Source organism: Podarcis liolepis, assembly GCF_965112155.1.
Source record: "Podarcis liolepis genome assembly, chromosome: 9".
Classification (NCBI taxonomy): Eukaryota; Metazoa; Chordata; class Lepidosauria; order Squamata; family Lacertidae; genus Podarcis; species Podarcis liolepis.
In genome coordinates, this window is record NC_139564.1 from 62,762,385 (window position 1) to 62,779,504 (window position 17,120).

Below are 17,120 nucleotides of genomic sequence, written 5' to 3' on the forward strand. Positions count from 1 at the left end.
AAGAAGTGTGCATGCACACGAAAGCTCATACGAAAAACTAACTTAGTTGGTCTTTTAGGTGCTACTGGAAGGATTTTTTTTATTTTAACAGATATTGATAGTCTTGCCATCCTCCTCTCCCTTAAGTGTTTTCCTGTTCTATGTAAACTGCATCCTATGTTGAATTAATGGTGTTAACAGAGAAATCTGAGGGCTCCCTTGGACAAAAAAACAAGGACACCAGCCAGGAATACCAGAGCAAAACAGCAGCCAGTAGGCTTGGTCTTTATTGAAGACTGTTGCGACAGGACTCCCACCTGCCACAAGGTGGAACAAGATGGAAGCCCCGAACAAAAGAGCCCCCAAACTTTTATTAGCTGCTAATCCCCATGTTACACCCCCCACAAACTAAATCATGGTTACATCATGAAAGGGGAGGTCTGGTGGCAGTAATCTGAGCATCCTGGGCCCTGCCCCCTGGTTCTCCTTGCCCTCCACCAAACACCCATCAAGTATAACAAAAAAGATATTTACATTTCCCTGTATCCCAGCCAAGTTAATCACACCCTTTTGTTTTCATCTGGGTTTGTTATTTCTGGAATGGCTACCTCTCTAGCACTCAGGTATCAGGATGCCAGGAATTATCATTCAGGCAGAGGGGCTTGCTGAGTAGCTGAGCTCACATGTCTATGTGAATTTCCGAAGTTTTCCCAGTGAGCCAGTACATAGATACATTTATCAGTAAATTGTTACATTTGGTATCATGCAGTGAAGGCCCTTTGAATAGATAGGAAGAAACTGTGATGAAGTGTTTTGTGGGGACAAATCACAAAAGTCACAAAAGCAATTGAGCTGGTTTTGGTAGTGGGCTGCATCTGCATGATATCGGCTGGAGGGGCAAATTCCTGCAACAATGGCCATTCTGGACCTGGTCTCAACATGAGTATAGGCTTGCTTGGTGAAACTGCCTCTATTTTAATATACACACGGAACGCTTAATCCCAGGGTTGTGGGTCCAAGCCCCACATTGGGCAAAAGATTTCTGCACTGCAGTGGGGTGGACTAGATGGCGCTTGTGATCCTTTCCACCTCTACAGTCCTATGACCCATATGTGTTTTATGGGTTTTGCTGTCCGCACATTCCTGTGTCCCAGATTTTGCTTTATTGCTTTCACTCGGAGATTGCATTTAGAATTGCCAGCTTCTGAGCTTCCCCCATAGTTGTGTGATCACCACTCTTGGCTGCTGATAAAGCTTATCTCAAGGCCTTGAAGTGTAACATTGCCTGATAATTTCTGCTGTTCAAGCTAACAGTGTAAGAGCAGGCCATGTTAGGGGTCCTGCCAGGGTCATATAGTCTCATTGCACTCATTAGAAAATGTGGTATGGATAATTTTTAAGTACATGATGTATCTGATTTGGGTTTACCCAAAGAAAGGGAAAGTACATATATTTTATCAAATAATATAGGTTTCTGACCCTCTTCCAATTTGATCCTATGCATGTTTATTTAATAGTAAATCTCAAAGATTGAAAGGGTTTTTATTTTTTTAAATATAATTTTTATTAAATTTTCTGTTTTACACTTTAGAATATGCATTTAAACAACCTTAAAATGGCAATGACGTCCCTTCTTCTCTTCCCATGGTTCATTTTGCATATCATAAATCCCTGCACATTTTACATAAACCAAACCCTTCAGTATTCCATTATTACATCCAACAAAACTGTTGGATCTATCTCAATGCTGCCAACGTTTTCAGGTGTACACAATTCCCCTCATATATTCGATGAACGTTTTCCCATCTTCTTTAAATGTATGTTCTTCTTGTTCTCTTATTCTATATGCTAGGTCCGCAAGCTGCGCATATTCCATCACTTTAAGTTGCCATTCTTCTTTAGCTGGGACCTCATGTTCCATTTTTGGGTAAGATTGAAAGGGCTTTTAGTCCCAAGCAAGCACATGTTGAATCCCACTTGAGCTATACAGCCAGTGCAATCCTATATCTGTTTAATAGTGAATCCCAATGAGTCCAAGGGCTCTCAGTCCCAAGTACCGTATTTTTTGCTCTATAACATGCACCCGACCATAACACGCACATAGTTTTTAGAGGAGGAAAATCCGTAGGCATGCCACCTGTAGGCATTCCCTCCATAACACGCACAGACATTTCCCCTTACTTTCTAGGAGGAAAAAAGTGAGTGTTATGGTGCAAAAAATATGGTAACTACAGCCAACGCAGTCTGTGTATGGTTAGTTGGAAGCAAGTATCCCTGACTTCAGTGGTACATACTTTAGACCTGCCCAGTATGCCCTGAAATACATATTTTATTTTTTATTTCATTTATATTCCACCCAAGACCTCAAGGTGGCATTCATAGTTTTTCGTTCCTATTACCCCCACAACAACCCTGTGAATTAGGTTAGACTGAGAAACTGTGACTGGTTCACGGTCACCCAGTGGACTTCATGCTGGAATAGGGATTTGAACCCAGGTCTCCCAGGTCCATGCCTGACACTCTAAGCACTGCACCACACTGTTGTTGTTGATGATAATGCAACCTGGCTTTTTGACAGCATAGAGATTACTAATGCTACCTTGACAATATCTACAATTATAAAGGCAGTGTCCCATTGAAAAGCTGGAAACCTTGACTTAATGTTGCCATCATGGAAGGACTTTGGGGAAGATGTCCCAGGTCCCACTGAGCAGAATGAGCAAGAGGGTTCTGTAATAAACAAAAATCTGCCCTTATTCCCTTATGGGGGACACAAGAGCCCTTATAGAGTCCTTTGCAGGTTCTCCATCGGTCGGAGAAAATAACAGAGGCCAACCAGAGAATATTGAGAAGCAAAGCAGCTAGTAAGCCTGATCTTATTTGAACTGTTGCAACAGGGTGCCCCCTTCACACTCAGGAGAAGGAAGAGGACCCATGAACAAAGGTGTGCCCACCCACCCTTATATAGACATTTTAAATTGCCCGCCCTGGAGTTCAAGACCACCCCCAGATACATCATACCTACATCACAGAAAGGGCGGTCTACAACAGAAATCTGAGTGCATTGTTTACCTCCTGTCTGGCAGGTTACCTGTTAATGCTTACTTGATTGGATACCCTGGGGAACCTGGCCAGTCTTTTGTAATGATAAATACTTAGTTCCTGAGCCAGGTCACAGGCTCACCCTATTCATACACAGACATACCCTTAAGACAGGATTTGTGAATGAGAAGACAATGGGGAGGCTTTTCCATGTTCCTTGACCTTGCAGAGAAATCATTTGGGCAGTTTGGGAGTCAAAATGGTTTCAGGGCTGTTTTCCTGTGCTGCTTCAGACATGTGGTTTATATATTTATGTATGTGTTTGCTTGGTACATTTATGAACATTTATTATATATATAAGACCTTATTTTTTTTAATTTCATTTCAAAACACAGCAGGGCTGGCATATCATATTTTGAAGCAAGTGGACTAATACACATCACCATCTAAAGAGAAAGGAGGCCCGTGAGGACCATTTAGCCCAGCGTCTAAACCTGGCATCCCCAACCTTCGGCCCTCCAGATGTTTTGGACTACAATTCCCATCATCCCTGACCACTGGTCCTGTAAACTTACCCAACCACATTACTATCAGCAGAATCCTAACGTCTACTCAGAAGCAAAACCCTATTAAATTCAATGGAGCTTACTCCTAGGTTTGTAAAGTGACAACCACAGCCTAAACTGAGCATGATTTAGGATTGCTGTTTTAATCAGCAGCTTCTGGCACACCAAAATCAAAGAAGTAAAGGAGGTTATTCACAGAACTGTAGGATTGAAAGGGACCCTGAGGGTCATAACCAGTGCTTTTTTTCTTTAAAAAAAATGTTTAGGGGTACTCTTATTTTCCTACTCATATTGAAATACTGCCCCTCAATGAGGCCAAACTTAGATTCACAAAATATTTAGGGGTATGCGTCCCCCTGCGTCCCCCCCAGAAAAAAAAGTTCCTATATCTAAAAGAACATTGTCCCCACATCAAATCTTTAATATGCTTTGATTACCTCTTGTAATAACTCAAGTTAAAAAGAATATAAACAACATGCAATATTGGTTAAGTTTATTGAAAAACAGATGCAGTTAACAAGGAAATAAAGGACCCACGCAGAGGCGGGAAGTCATCAGGCAGAGAAGAAACTAACTTTATTGTTTCCTTTTCGAGATACATTGTCCTTTTTTGTATTGGTGGTGATCTGCTTGTAATGCCTTGGTGTTTTGGTGTTGCAAGTGGTTTGGATGTATTGTTTATAAACCAATAACGATTAAATTGGAAAAAATTAATAATTTAGTCAAGTTCACCTACTCCGCGTTAGAAAGTTTCTCCCTTCACCTTAAGGGAGGGGGAAAAACTTCACCTGTTGAATTTCTGCCTGGCATTCTAGGCAGAAATTCTGCTGGAACAACAGAAGCAGGGCCAGCAAGAAAGCGGCAGGACAAGCACACTTTCTGCGGCTTGCAAAACCTCCGCTTCCCCCTGCTTCCTCCCTCCGCCGCCGAACGAGACCGCCCCACGGAGGAGCCGCCGCCTCTCCGGGCCCTGCGCGCAGGAGAGCGCCCGGGCGACGCTTGCAGCCTTTGCGCTTCCAGTCCGGCTGCTCCAGGTGCTTCTTCCGCCTTCACCTGCCTGCCTACCTGCGTGCCTGGCCAGCTAGCCCTTTGCAGGAGCGCCTCTCCAAGCCCAGCTAGCAAATCAGAAGGAAGGAGTGGCGGAGAGAAGGAAAAGAAAAGAGAAAGCGAGCGTAAAGTTCAGCTCCTCGCTTCCTGCCGGATCCGAATTCTTGGGGTAAGTTTGCAAGAAAGGGGCGGGTGGACTTGGGTTAAAAAGAAAGAAAAAAGGGGAAATGAAAAACAAAAAACCACCGCCAGGTTGTTCTGGCAGCGAGTCGTCGTTTCCCCCCCATGTTTGGGGAGTTTTCTTGGAATCCGACCTACTTCCTTAACCTCTGTCCCGGGAAATGCTGACTTGCGTTTAACCCGTGGGATTGCTGCAGAGGGAAACATACACTTAATCCCTCTGTTTCGCGTTTACATTCTTACGTTTCCATTGGAGGGTCTGAAAAGTCGCTCACTTTAACGAGACGAATGCCACAATTAATGAGAAGCGGCAGCTTGTTTACAGTGATGTTGCAGATGGTCTAATTTAGGGCACGGCTGAGGGCTTCAGTCAACTTTGCGGTGCGGAATTGCAAAACTATTAGTGTTAAATGAGCCATAGATTAGCAGCCATTGGGCAATATAGGAAATTTAGATTTCCACATAAAAATCTGGATTTCCCCCTCAAAATTTGCACGCACTAATGAGTCCTCTGTTTACTTTTATTAATTGTGCTTGGAGTATAGCTGCTTGATTTAGAGCGTTCAAGCTCTTTGCATACCTAATATCAGTACCTTTTACAACAAGCCTGTGAGGTTGGAAAGATGCTGTGATCATCCCTAAACTGTAGGGAAAAGCTGAAGGTTAAGAAAGCAGCTTGAGAGTTCATGGCTTAGTTCAAAGGCACTCTAAAGCAAGATTTTACAATGATTTCTAGAGCTGCTACCTTTTTGAAATATACTTTTATTGAGCCCCTTCAGGTGTAGAATTTTCCACCCTACTTTTGGAAATCTAACAGATGAAGCTTTTCCTTATGTGAGGGGAAAGATAGAGGAACAGGGCAATTAAAATAAGTTGGCAGCTCCTGCTTCTGGTATTTGCACGTTGGGCAGCGAGGTAACAACAAATAGGATTTGCAAGTCCCAGCATGTCTCTCCAACCATCTTGGAGACTTGTTGCAATTGGTGTATCTGAAAACTGAACACAGTTCTGCTCGGACTGGCTGATGGCGGCCTGGGCTTAATTTATTTTGTGGTTCTCCAGGGCTCAGGCATGGCATCTGCTTATGGCACTGCCATAATAATAATAATAATAATAATAATAATAATAATAATAATAATAAATTTTATTTATATCCCGCCCTTCCCAGCCGAAGCCGGGCTCAGGGCGGCTAACAACAATAAAATAGTACAAAATTCTAAAATCATTCATTATAAAATTAATTCAAATCAAATTGATGGCAACCATTGGGCTAGAGATTCTGTGAAGATTGCCAGAGGAGGGAGTCAGGCTGTGCCCTGGCCAAAGGCTTGGTGAAACAGCTCTGTCTTGCAGGCCCTGCGGAAAGATGTCAAGTCCCACAGGGCCCTGGTCTCTTGTGACAGAGCGTTGCACCAGATCGGAGCCACAGCCGAAAAAGCCCTGGCTCTAGTTGAGGCCAGCCTAACCTCTCTGTGGCCTGGGACCTTCAAGATGTTTTTATTTGAAGTCCGTAAGTTCCTCTGTGGGACATACCAGGAGAGGCGGTCCTGTAGGTACGAGAATACAGTATGGATATATGAAAGTGTTCTTGAACATGTGCAGAGTGATATTTTTATTGAGTCCCCGCATTGCTGTTTCTACATGCTATCTTTGGGGCAGGGAGGCTGTATTCTCAAAAATCTTTTTACTTGTATGTGAACCTGTTGTACTGAGCAGTACCATTCATATGGGATATAGGCACAGAGAGCTCAGCCTACAGTTTTGCTGCACACTGCGGCAGCACTTAAGCAATCTCCGCTCTTGAGATGAGTTGCTGCTTGTTCACAGGGAGCTGTCTCTTTAATTCTTGTTTGTTCCTCTTCAGGGATTAGTTTCCCTGGGATTTCTTTCAACATGTTGCCCTGCTCAGAGGCCACAAATATCAGCCCCCTTGACATGTTTTGAAAGTCAGAGGAAATGCTTAACAGTGCAATCGTACACATGGCAGGTCTACTCTGAATAAAGTCCTATTGAGCTGAATGAGGCTTTTCCCCAGGTAAGTAGATAAAACTCCCATATCGTTGTAGGCACCCTGTTCATTGAGAAACATCTCAGCATTTAGCTTGTATCAACATGTGGTTGTTGTAAGCTCTTTCTCATGGGACAGATAAGACCTTTATTAATAAACACCTTGAATCAGGATGTGGGTGGTATATTTTGGATTGCTGACAGGACTGAGACCAATAGAGCAATCCCTTTGCAGATGTTCCTCTAGGGTTAAGTCCAGTCAAAGGTCACTATGGGACTGTGATGCTCATCTTGCTTCAGGCCGAGGGAGCCGGCATTTGTCCACAGACAGCTTTCTGGGTCATATGGCCAGCATATAAAGATTTGCTGCCCATGTTTTAAGGCATTAAGCGGAGGTAACCCGTACGTTTGTGTCTCTTTTCCTGGCTGCATGCTATAGATGTCTCTGTGGTGTTTGAACCAAGAATTCACCCATTTTCTTCTCCTTGCTACTGGGGCCACACGTGTGAAATGGGAACTGCTCATCCAGAGTATAATCATAATTTATTATTTGTACCCCCACCCATCTGACTGGGTTACCCCAACCACTCTGGGCAGCTTCTAACACATATAAAAAACATAATAAAGCACTACACGTTAAAAGGCTTCCCTATACAGAGCTGCCTTCAGATGTCTTCTAAAAGTTATATAGTTACTCATCTCTGTTGGCATCTGATGGGAGGACATTCCACAGGGTGGGTGCCACCACTGAGAAGGCCCTCTGCCTGGTTCCCTGTAACTTCACTTCTTGCAGTGAGGGAACTGCCAGGAGACCCTCAGAGTTAGATCTTCATGTCTGGATTGAATGATGGGGTGGAGATGCTCCTTCAGGTATAGAGGATGCGGGTCCTACTGTGGTCTAAACCACTGAGCCTCTTGGGTTTGACGACTGGAAGGTTGGTGGTTTGAATCCCCATGATGGAGTGAGCTCCCGTTGCTCTGTCCCAGCTCCTGCCAACCTAGCAGTTCAAAAGCACGCCTGTGCAAGTAGATAAATAGGTATTGCTGTGGTGGGAAGGTAAATGGCATTTCCGTGTGCTCTGGTTTCTGTCACGGTGTTCCGTTGCACCAGAAGCGGCTTAGTCATGCTGGCCACATGACCGGGAAAGCTGTCTGTGGATGAACGCTGGCTCGCTTGGCCTGAAAACAAGATGAGCACCGCAACCCCATAGTCGCCTCTGACTGGACTTAGCTATCCAGGGATCCTTTACTGTTTTTACTTACCTGCTCCTTCAGGTATACTTGGCCAAGGCCATTTAGAGCTTTAAAGGTCAGCACTAACACATTGAATTGTGCCCGGAAACATACTGGGAGCCAATGTAAGACTTTCAGGACCAGTGTTACATGGTCCTGGTGGCTGCATGTTTTACTGAGCAGTCCTAATTTTGAACGACTGTACATAGGATAGTTCTAAACTTGGTGATTTTGGAGAGCTGATTGAAATGGCATGGTATTCAACTCTAAAATCTACTAGACTCCTCAGTCAACACATCTGCTTGGGTCACTCTCTGGACTGATTGCCTAACTCCTTTTCTACTTCATGTACTTGTCACATGGACATGGGAGTTAGTCATTGCCAGCATTTGAATGTCACCTGCATGACTAACACGTTCCCAGATAGTTGCCAACACTGTGACCAAGCGAGGACTGATAAAAGCCCAAGTGTTGCTTCACTCATTGATAGCTGTTGGCCCAAGGACTTGCGACGGGTGGTGGTGGGTGTTTTGTTGGGTGGTCTAAGGGCAGTGGAGCAGCTCTGTTAGGCTAAAGCAGGGTTTCCCAAACTTGGCTCTCCAGCTGTTTTTGAACTACAGATCCCACCATCCCTGACCACTGGCCCTGCTAGATAGGGATGTTAGGCATTGTAGTCCAAAAAGAGAGCTGGGGAACCAAGTTTGGGAAACTGTGAAAGCAAGGGCCTTTCTCTGAGAGTTAAGCAAAGCAATATAAAGCTGCCTCGTCCATAATAGTAATAATAATTAATTTATTATTTGTACCCAACCCATCTGGCTAGGTTTCCCCAGCCACTCTGGGTGGCTCCCAACAAAATATTAAAAACACAATAAAACATAAAACATTAAAAACCTCCCTAAACAAGGGCTGCCTTCAGATGTCTTCTAAAAGTCAGATAGTCAAATGCACATTGCAGGTTATCATAGAGACATCTACCTTACTTTAATATAACATGGAATGAATGGTGGAGTCTTAAGTCATTGCCCTTGTGTGGCTGACAGAAGTTTAATGATGATGATGATGATAATAATAATAATAATAATAATAATAATAATAATAATAATTTTTATTCTTTGTACCCCGCCCATCTGATTGGGTTGCCCCAGCCACTCTGGGCAGCTTCCAGCATATACAAAAACATAATACTGTATGTACTCGCTCTGCTCCAGGGAATGGGCTGAAATGGAAGACCTTCTTATCCTTTCCCTCTTGCTTTTATTTTACGAAAATGGTGGTGGTCAGAGATAATGTGTGGTGGTACTGCTGGCATAGAGAGCACTGTGTTCCTCTTGTTTTTCTCAACATGAGAACTAGATAATGCACAATCACCAAGGAATCAGACTCGCAGGAGTATAGCAGGAGTTTCTAGCTGACGTCATCTGGGAGCATCTTCTGCATTCAAATATGCTTGCCAATGGACCACACATTCCAAAGCATAACTGACGCTGTTTCTTTTCTTTTTTTAAAAAAGTTTTTGATTGCTAACTTCACCTAATTGGCAGTCATCTTTCAACGGGCAGGTTTTAGCACCTCTTGAAAGCAGGCCTCAACCTGTTCATGTGAATAGGTGCAGGAACATAAATTGCAGCTTTGAAAGCTCCAGAACTGTATTGTTATGTTTGAGGGCCCCTGAGCGCATTTAAATGAAATCTAGCTTTCATCTGTGTTGAAAGACTTCTTTACTTTACAGTGGTACCTCGGTTTAAGTACTTAATTCTTTCCAGAGGTCCGTTCTTAACCTGAAACTGTTCTTAACCTGAAGCACCACTTTAGCTAATGGGACCTCCTGCTGTCGCCGCGCCGCCAGAGCACGATTTCTGTTCTCATCCTGAAGTAAAGTTCTTAACCTGAGGTACTATTTCTGGGTTAGCGGAGTCTGTAACCTGAAGCATCTGTAACCTGAAGCATATGTAATCCGAGGTACCACTGTATAAGACTTTACATTTCCCTTTTTCTTCTTCACATGACTGTTGGATGTCCTTATCTCATGCTACGTTGCCTGTCACTGATAAACATTATATTACTAGTTAAAGGTAAAGGTAAAGGGACCCCTGACCATTAGGTCCAGTCGCAGACAACTCTGGGGTTGTGGCGCTCATCTCGCTTTACTGGCCAAGGGAGCCGGCGTACAGCTTCCGGGTCATGTGGCCCGCATGACTAAGCTGCTTCTGGAAAACCAGCAGCGCATGGAAGCTCCGTTTACCTTCCCGCCGGAGTGGTACCTATTTATGTACTTGCACTTTGTTTGCCTGCCTGTGTATAGTGGGAGTTCCTAAATATTGCGGGAACCCCACAACTGGAGAAGCACATTTCCCTGTGTTTTCAAGGACCATTGAACTTTTCTTCGAAGCTTCGCCTAAGACGAGACGGCGCCATTAGAAACTCTGCAAGCCGTACCGAAAGCTGTATAGCTGTGTTAATTTCAATCAGCAGCCTTCTTTCCACAACTTTCTAAAATCCATTATAAAAAGTAATGAGTAAGATGCCGGTTTGCTGAGCTTGAAAACGTGGGAAGGAGAATTAGTGCAGGCTGAATACTTGCTTTCTTCTCAGGGAGGGGCTGAGATGAAAAGAAGGCGGGTGTCATGGTTACCAATCAAATGACTCTGATTATCAGAGCTGGCAAATACGTTCTGCAAGCAATGTCCTAAATGTTGTCAGGGGAATAAAAGGCTCTTCAGTTACATGGGTGGGATGGTGTGAAATTGAGTTTGCCAGTAGGGCTGATAAAGTCATTCCTTTTCTGCACTAGTGCCAGGAACTCTAAACGCCTGTGTGTGTGTGTGTTAGAGGGGTGGAGCAGCAATCTTACTGAGTAATATTTTTAATGTTTCTTAGGTGGGTGTATGGCAGTCTCTGGCACCTATGCCTCATCCTCAGTGGAGACGCAGAGCTGGTTCACACATGCACGTACAATATTTGGTGACTCAGAGCTGCTCCCTCCTTACGGGGCATTGTGTGGAAGGTGAATTCAGAGCATGTTCTGCCTGGTGTGTTAGATTCATGATAACTCATTTGCACATACATGTCGCTCCTTGATAGCATGTGTGTGTGCTGCCTAAGTTGCTTCACATGACTGTCATCAGAGGCCAGCATGTTAGACTAGGACTATGTATGTATGCCCAGCTTCACATGTTCACTCTGCAGTGAAGTTCACTGGCTATTCTTGAGCCTCTATCTGCCTAATCTACCCCTCCCAGGGTTGCTGTGAAGATAAAATAGCAGACCTTCTGAATGTCCCTATTTTCTAGGAAAAGTCCCGGATTTACAGAAGCCATCCCGGTTTCTGACTTGATCCTGGAATGTCCTGCTTTTCCTTATGACACCCCTATTTTCAGCAGAGAAATGCTGGAGGGTATGGAGTTATAATGAATCATTAAACATAAAACCCCCCTTTGCTATACAAGGCTGCCTTCAGATGTCTTCTAAACAAGATAAATAACTATACAACCTTTAGAAGACATCTGAAGGCAGCCTTATATACTAGGGAAGGGTTTTTTAAATAAATTTTTTAATGTTTTATTATTTTTTATATATTTTTTTGGAAGCCTCCCAGAGTGGCTGGGGCAACCCAATCAGATGGGCGGGGTATAAATAATAAAATTGTTGTTGTTGAATAGGACATTCCTATTTTAGTGCTTTTTTGTGGGGGGACGCCAGGATACGCATACCCCTAAACATTTTGTGAATCTTTGTACTTTTGTCCATTTACCGTTTTTATTTTTCACGATTTGAACTATAAAATGGTGATTTTCTTGACTCAAAAAGAGAGTACCCCTAAACATTTAAAAAAAAAAAATAGAAAAAAGATACTGCTTCTTTTCACTGGAGAAATGTTGGAGGGTATGAAATAGGAGAATGAAATAACACCACCTCAAATTCCTTAGCAGAAAGCCAAGATATAAACATAATAAATAGATTTGGTTTTTGTTATATACATCTCATGTTAAACTAGTGATGCCATTTCAGTCTTGGGATAAGATTCCTTGCAAAGTTCAGAAGCATACTCTTGGATATATTAAAGCTATGTTTCAAGGAAACAGTGTTTTATATTTTGCTTGCTTTTTCTGTATCCTAATAACCGGATATATAGATGCTGTTGAGGAATGCAATGAAAATGCAGTAAACCATTAAAAATAACTTGAACAATCAGAGCTCTATGCAAACACGACTGGTAGAGAAGCACTCTTGCACAACCTAGTGATGATAAACCAGGATGCTTTGATGTTGTTAGCTACCCATCATCAGCTGATAATTTCAAACTGGTTGATAAACTTTCCTAGGCTACATAACCTTTTCACCCTGGCAGTGTGCAACTTCATCATACACATATGATAATGTCTTGTGCAAGGCCTCTTTGCGCGATTCCTAGTTTTTTTAAAAAAAATTGAGGAAGGAGAGCTGTGCAGATACAGTTGGGTTCATATAAAACATATACAACCTTCTATGTGCAGCCATGCCTTCAGGAGCTATCTATCTGTCTGTCTATCTATCTGTCTATCTATCTATCTATCTATCTATCTATCTATCTATCTATCTATCTATCATCTATCTATTTAATTTAATTTAAAGTTCCCACCGGGCTCCCTAGGCTTGCGGATAGCAGCCTGTTCTGGGGGCTGGGGTCAGGGGAAGCTCAGGCCTCCCCCGCCCCAGCCCCACGCCTGGGAAAAAAATAATTCCCCCCCTTTATTCCCCCCCCAAAAAAAATCTAGGTGCGCCCTATGGGCTGGTGAACCCTATGGGGCTAAAAATACGGTAACAACAAACAAAATAATATCCCCACCTGCAGTTTAAAAGCCCATAGATGGTTTAATCAGCCAAAGGTCTGGGGAGAAGAGGAATGTTTTCGCCTGGTACCTAAAGATGTGTAATTAAGGTGCCAGGAAGCCTCTCTGGGGAGTTAGAGATGTCAGAGAATTCTAGTGGAAAATGATCAATGTTCACTTATTCGTTTAATGTCCAGAGCATAAATTAATTCACACACACACACACACACACACACACACACACATGTATGTTTTTTAACATATCATTTTCAACAGTAATTAAACATACTTTTACATCTTATTCAAATTTTTGACTTCCATCAATCCTGTCTGAAAATTTTACAATCTAATCTCTCAGTATGCATTTCTTATCTTCCCTATTACATTTCAAACTCATAACCAATATCTCTATTTTTTCTACTTTGCAACACTTTGTATATTTCTCCTTACAAAACTTCTTGTAGTCCTACCAGCGTAATTTGTTGATTACAGTTGCTCTTCAAATAATTCATATACTTCTTCCAATCTTCTGTAAATCTCTGGTCCTGCAGGTTTCTAATCCTTCCTGTCATTTTGTCCAATTCTACATAGTCCATTAATTTCATCTGCCATTCTTCTTTCATCAGAATTTCTTCTTGTTTCCATTTCTGGGCTAACAATACTCTTGCTGCAGTTGTTGCATATAAAAACAATTTAACATCTTGCCTATTAATGTCCTGACCTATAATACCAAGTAAAAATGCTTCTGGAGAAATTAATTCAATGATTTCAATCGGTATTCGCTTTTGTTGTTTTCAGTTCTTCAAATTATTTGAAATTGATTATGGTTCCCCGCACCCACCCCATGCATTCTATTTCCGTTACACTGGGAAATGAATGGTGTGGAATAACATGTTCATAATGCAATCAGCTATGTAAAATTCTGCCACAAATAATGTAGGTTATGCCCGAAGGTGCACTGTAGTGGAATACAAACAGCACTGTGTGCAATGAACACAGGGCGAAATGGAAATCTTTGCCTTCTTGCATCCTTATCAGGAGCCTACAAATATGGCTGCCAACATTGCCAAGGCAATGAAGAATATAATTCTAGCCATTGGGAGCTGAGATGCAGCAAGTGGAAGCCATAGAATCTCCCCCTTTGAGCAGCACTTTCTCTCTTAGGCAGCTAAACTAGATAGCTAGGCTGGTCACTGTGACTGTGATCTTCGGAAGCAGTGCTGTGTGGCTGCTGTTTGAACTCTCAATCAAGAGTTTGAAATTTAGGGGTCAGCAAACTTTTTCAGCAGAGGGCCGGTCCACTGTCCCTCAGACCTTGTGGGGGGCCGGACTATATTTTGAAAAATAATAATAAATGAACAAATTCCTGTGCCCCACAAATAACCAAGAGAGGCATTTTAAATAAAAGGACACATTCTACTCATGTAAAAACATGCTGATTCCCGGACCGTCTGCAGGCTGGATTTAGAAGGTGATTGGGCCGGATCCGGCCCCCGGGCCTTAGTTTGCCTACCCATGGTTTAAATAATATATATGGGGGGGGGGGCAGAAGCGAGTATTTCAGTTACATTCTAAAGACTTATGATTATATTGCTTCAATTACTACCTACCCTTCTGCAAACTGCTACAGGTTAGGACCTGCCTCTTTTCCATAAAAGAGGGAAGCGATGCACAATAGGGCATTAAAGAAATTGGTCATTACTGGGGAAGCTGTTTCTTAGTGCTGAGTTAGCAAGAAACTTGGTGTTTTGTTTTTGCAGTCTGCATGTACCTGTAATCAAATCATGTGCTTGCACCCGTGATTCCCAAGACTAAGATCGTAATTGGATCTTTCCCATGAAATATTTTTTTCTGATGATCAGGAACCTGCAAATGTTGGATTGGCTGTGATTGCTGCCAACGATCCTTTTTTCAAAGAATCACAGAACCATTCCTCCATTGCACAGATTGGACTAGATGATCCTTGCGGTCCCTTCCAACTCGACAATTCTGTTTTTTAAAAAATATATAAATATTTATTAAAGTTTGCACAGTATTACATAATGAAAAAGAAAAAAGAAAAAATACAAAATAAAAAACAGTTAAAAATAATTCCATCTTTTCGTCAGTTATCTTTCATTTACTTGTTTCCCGGACCTCCTCATACCTCCCTTTTTTGTATTCCAGTTCAATTTATTAGTTCAGCAATTCCTTTCCCTCCTTATTATCCTGATCTTTAATCTTAATATATTGTAGCATTAAATTTTTACCTATTAAAAATCCAATTTTTCCATATTCTTTTATACCATTACAGCTAGAAACCACTTAACTTCAATCAAACATCATTCTAACATTCATTAATTTTGCAATATTTCTGTAAATAGTCTTTAAATTTCTTCCAATCTTCTTCCACCGACTCTTCTCCCTGGTCTCGGATTCTGCCAGTCATTTCTGCCAATTCCATGTAGTCCATCATTTTCATCTGCCATTCTTCCAGAGTGGGTAAGTCTTGTGTCTTCCCCCAACTCGACAATTCTGCAATTATATGAGTCTGTGGCTGGTTGCAGACATAATAGTTAAAGACCAAAAATGTCCCATAGACTGAGGTCACTCACATTCTTTCCCCATCCTCTCTCCCTTGTGCATTTTCTTCCGTTCTTGGTGATAGCCACGGTGCAGTGTTATGACTTCACCAAGGTTTGCGTAGCCTCCAGCCTCCAATATTTCTCTAATGAAAATAAGGATGCCCTAAGGAAAAGCAGGTGGCGCTGTGGGTTAAACCACAGAGCCTAGGACTTGCTGAGCAGAAGGTCGGCGGTTTGAATCCCCGCGATGGGGTGAGCTCCCATTGCTCGGTCCCTGCTCCTGCCAACCTAGCAGTTCGAAAGCACGCCCAAGTGCAAGTAGATAAATAGGTCCCGCTCCGGCGGGAAGGTAAACGGTGTTTCTGTGCGCTGCTCTGGTTTGCCAGAAGCGGCTTAGTCATGCTGGCCACATGACCCGGAAGCTGTACGCCGGCTCCCTCAGCCAATAAAGCGAGATGAGCACCGCAACCTCAGAGTTGGTCACGACTGGACCTAATGATCAGGGGTCCCCTTTATCCTTTAAGGAAAAGCAGGACATTGCAGGATCAAACAGAAACTGGGAGGGCTTCTGTAAATCGGCAACTGTCCCCAGAAAATAGGGACACTTGGAGGGTCCGAGCAGGGCCGTCTTTAGCAGATGCAATGTCGGGGTGCAAATATCTGCTCAGCGCCCCCAAATTACCATGGATAGTGGGGGGGGGGGGACGAAGCTGCGCACTGCCAGCCATGGGGGTGTGTGCACACCTCTCCCCCATGCCGCACGCTCTCCTCCCATGGAGGCTTGAGAAGGAAGCTGTGTGCCCGCCAGCCATATGTTTGACGGGGAACAGTTGGAGGGCGTGCAGGGAAAGGGGAGGCTGCTGGCAAAGCCGCGCAGCTCCCCCACTCGCTGGGGTGCCCCTGAGAGTCCAGCGCCCTGGTGCAATGAACCACTAAGCCGTATGGGAAAGACGGCTCTGGGTCTGATGTTGAAGTTGACAGCAGTGTGCGGGGTGGCGAAGAGGCAGGCAGGCAGGAGCAGCAGCACCTTCTATGTATCAGTGTCTCTACCACTTGCCAGGATCGGGACGTGTCAGGGTGAAGTGGTAGAGAGTTTGGAGGAGGCCTGGGGTGATCAATGTGGGACACGGATATCACCAACCTAGTCTTTCTCTGACCTTGGCTTCCAACAAAATATTAAAAATACAATAAAACACCAAACATTAAAAACTTCCCTAAACAGGGCTGCCTTCTGATGTTTTCTAAAAGTCAGATAGTTGCTTATTTCCTTGACATCTGATGGGAGGGCGTTCCACAGGGTGGGCACGACTACCAAGAAGGCCCTCTGCCTGGTTCCCTGTAACCTTGCTTCTCACAGTGAGGGAACCGCCAGAAGGCCCTTGGAGGTGGACCTCAGTGTCTGGGATGAACGATGGGGGTGGAGACTCTCCTTCAGGTATACTGGGCCGAGGCTGTTTAGGGCTTTAAAGGTCAGCACCAACACTTTGAATTGTGCTTGGAAACATACTGGGAGCCAATGTAGGTCTTTCAAGACTGGTGTTATGTGGTCTTGGCAGCCACTCTCAGTCAGCAGTCTAGCTGCCGCAGTCTAGCTGTTTTCTTTCTAACTAACTGAGAGCTGGAAGAGGACCCCCACCCATTTACCACCTGGCACAGAGCCCCTTTTTCTCTGTCCTCTTAATGGCCCATCACTC

General features: G+C 43.5%; 1 protein-coding gene across 3 annotated transcripts in view; it reads left to right on the forward strand.

Annotated features, from left to right (window-relative positions):
• The first annotated feature begins 4,519 nt into the window (after positions 1-4,519).
• ARAP2 (ArfGAP with RhoGAP domain, ankyrin repeat and PH domain 2) overlaps positions 4,520-17,120 on the forward strand; it is a 138,062-nt gene continuing 125,461 nt past the window's right edge. For 2 of the 3 annotated variants that reach the window (XM_083459725.1, XM_083459727.1), the window contains exon 1: positions 4,520-4,803. The gene's annotated coding sequence lies outside the window, so the exon portion shown is untranslated. Of the gene's footprint in view, positions 4,804-6,678; positions 6,850-17,120 lie in introns of all 3 variants that reach the window. The other variant, XM_083459726.1, reaches the window with a different exon arrangement.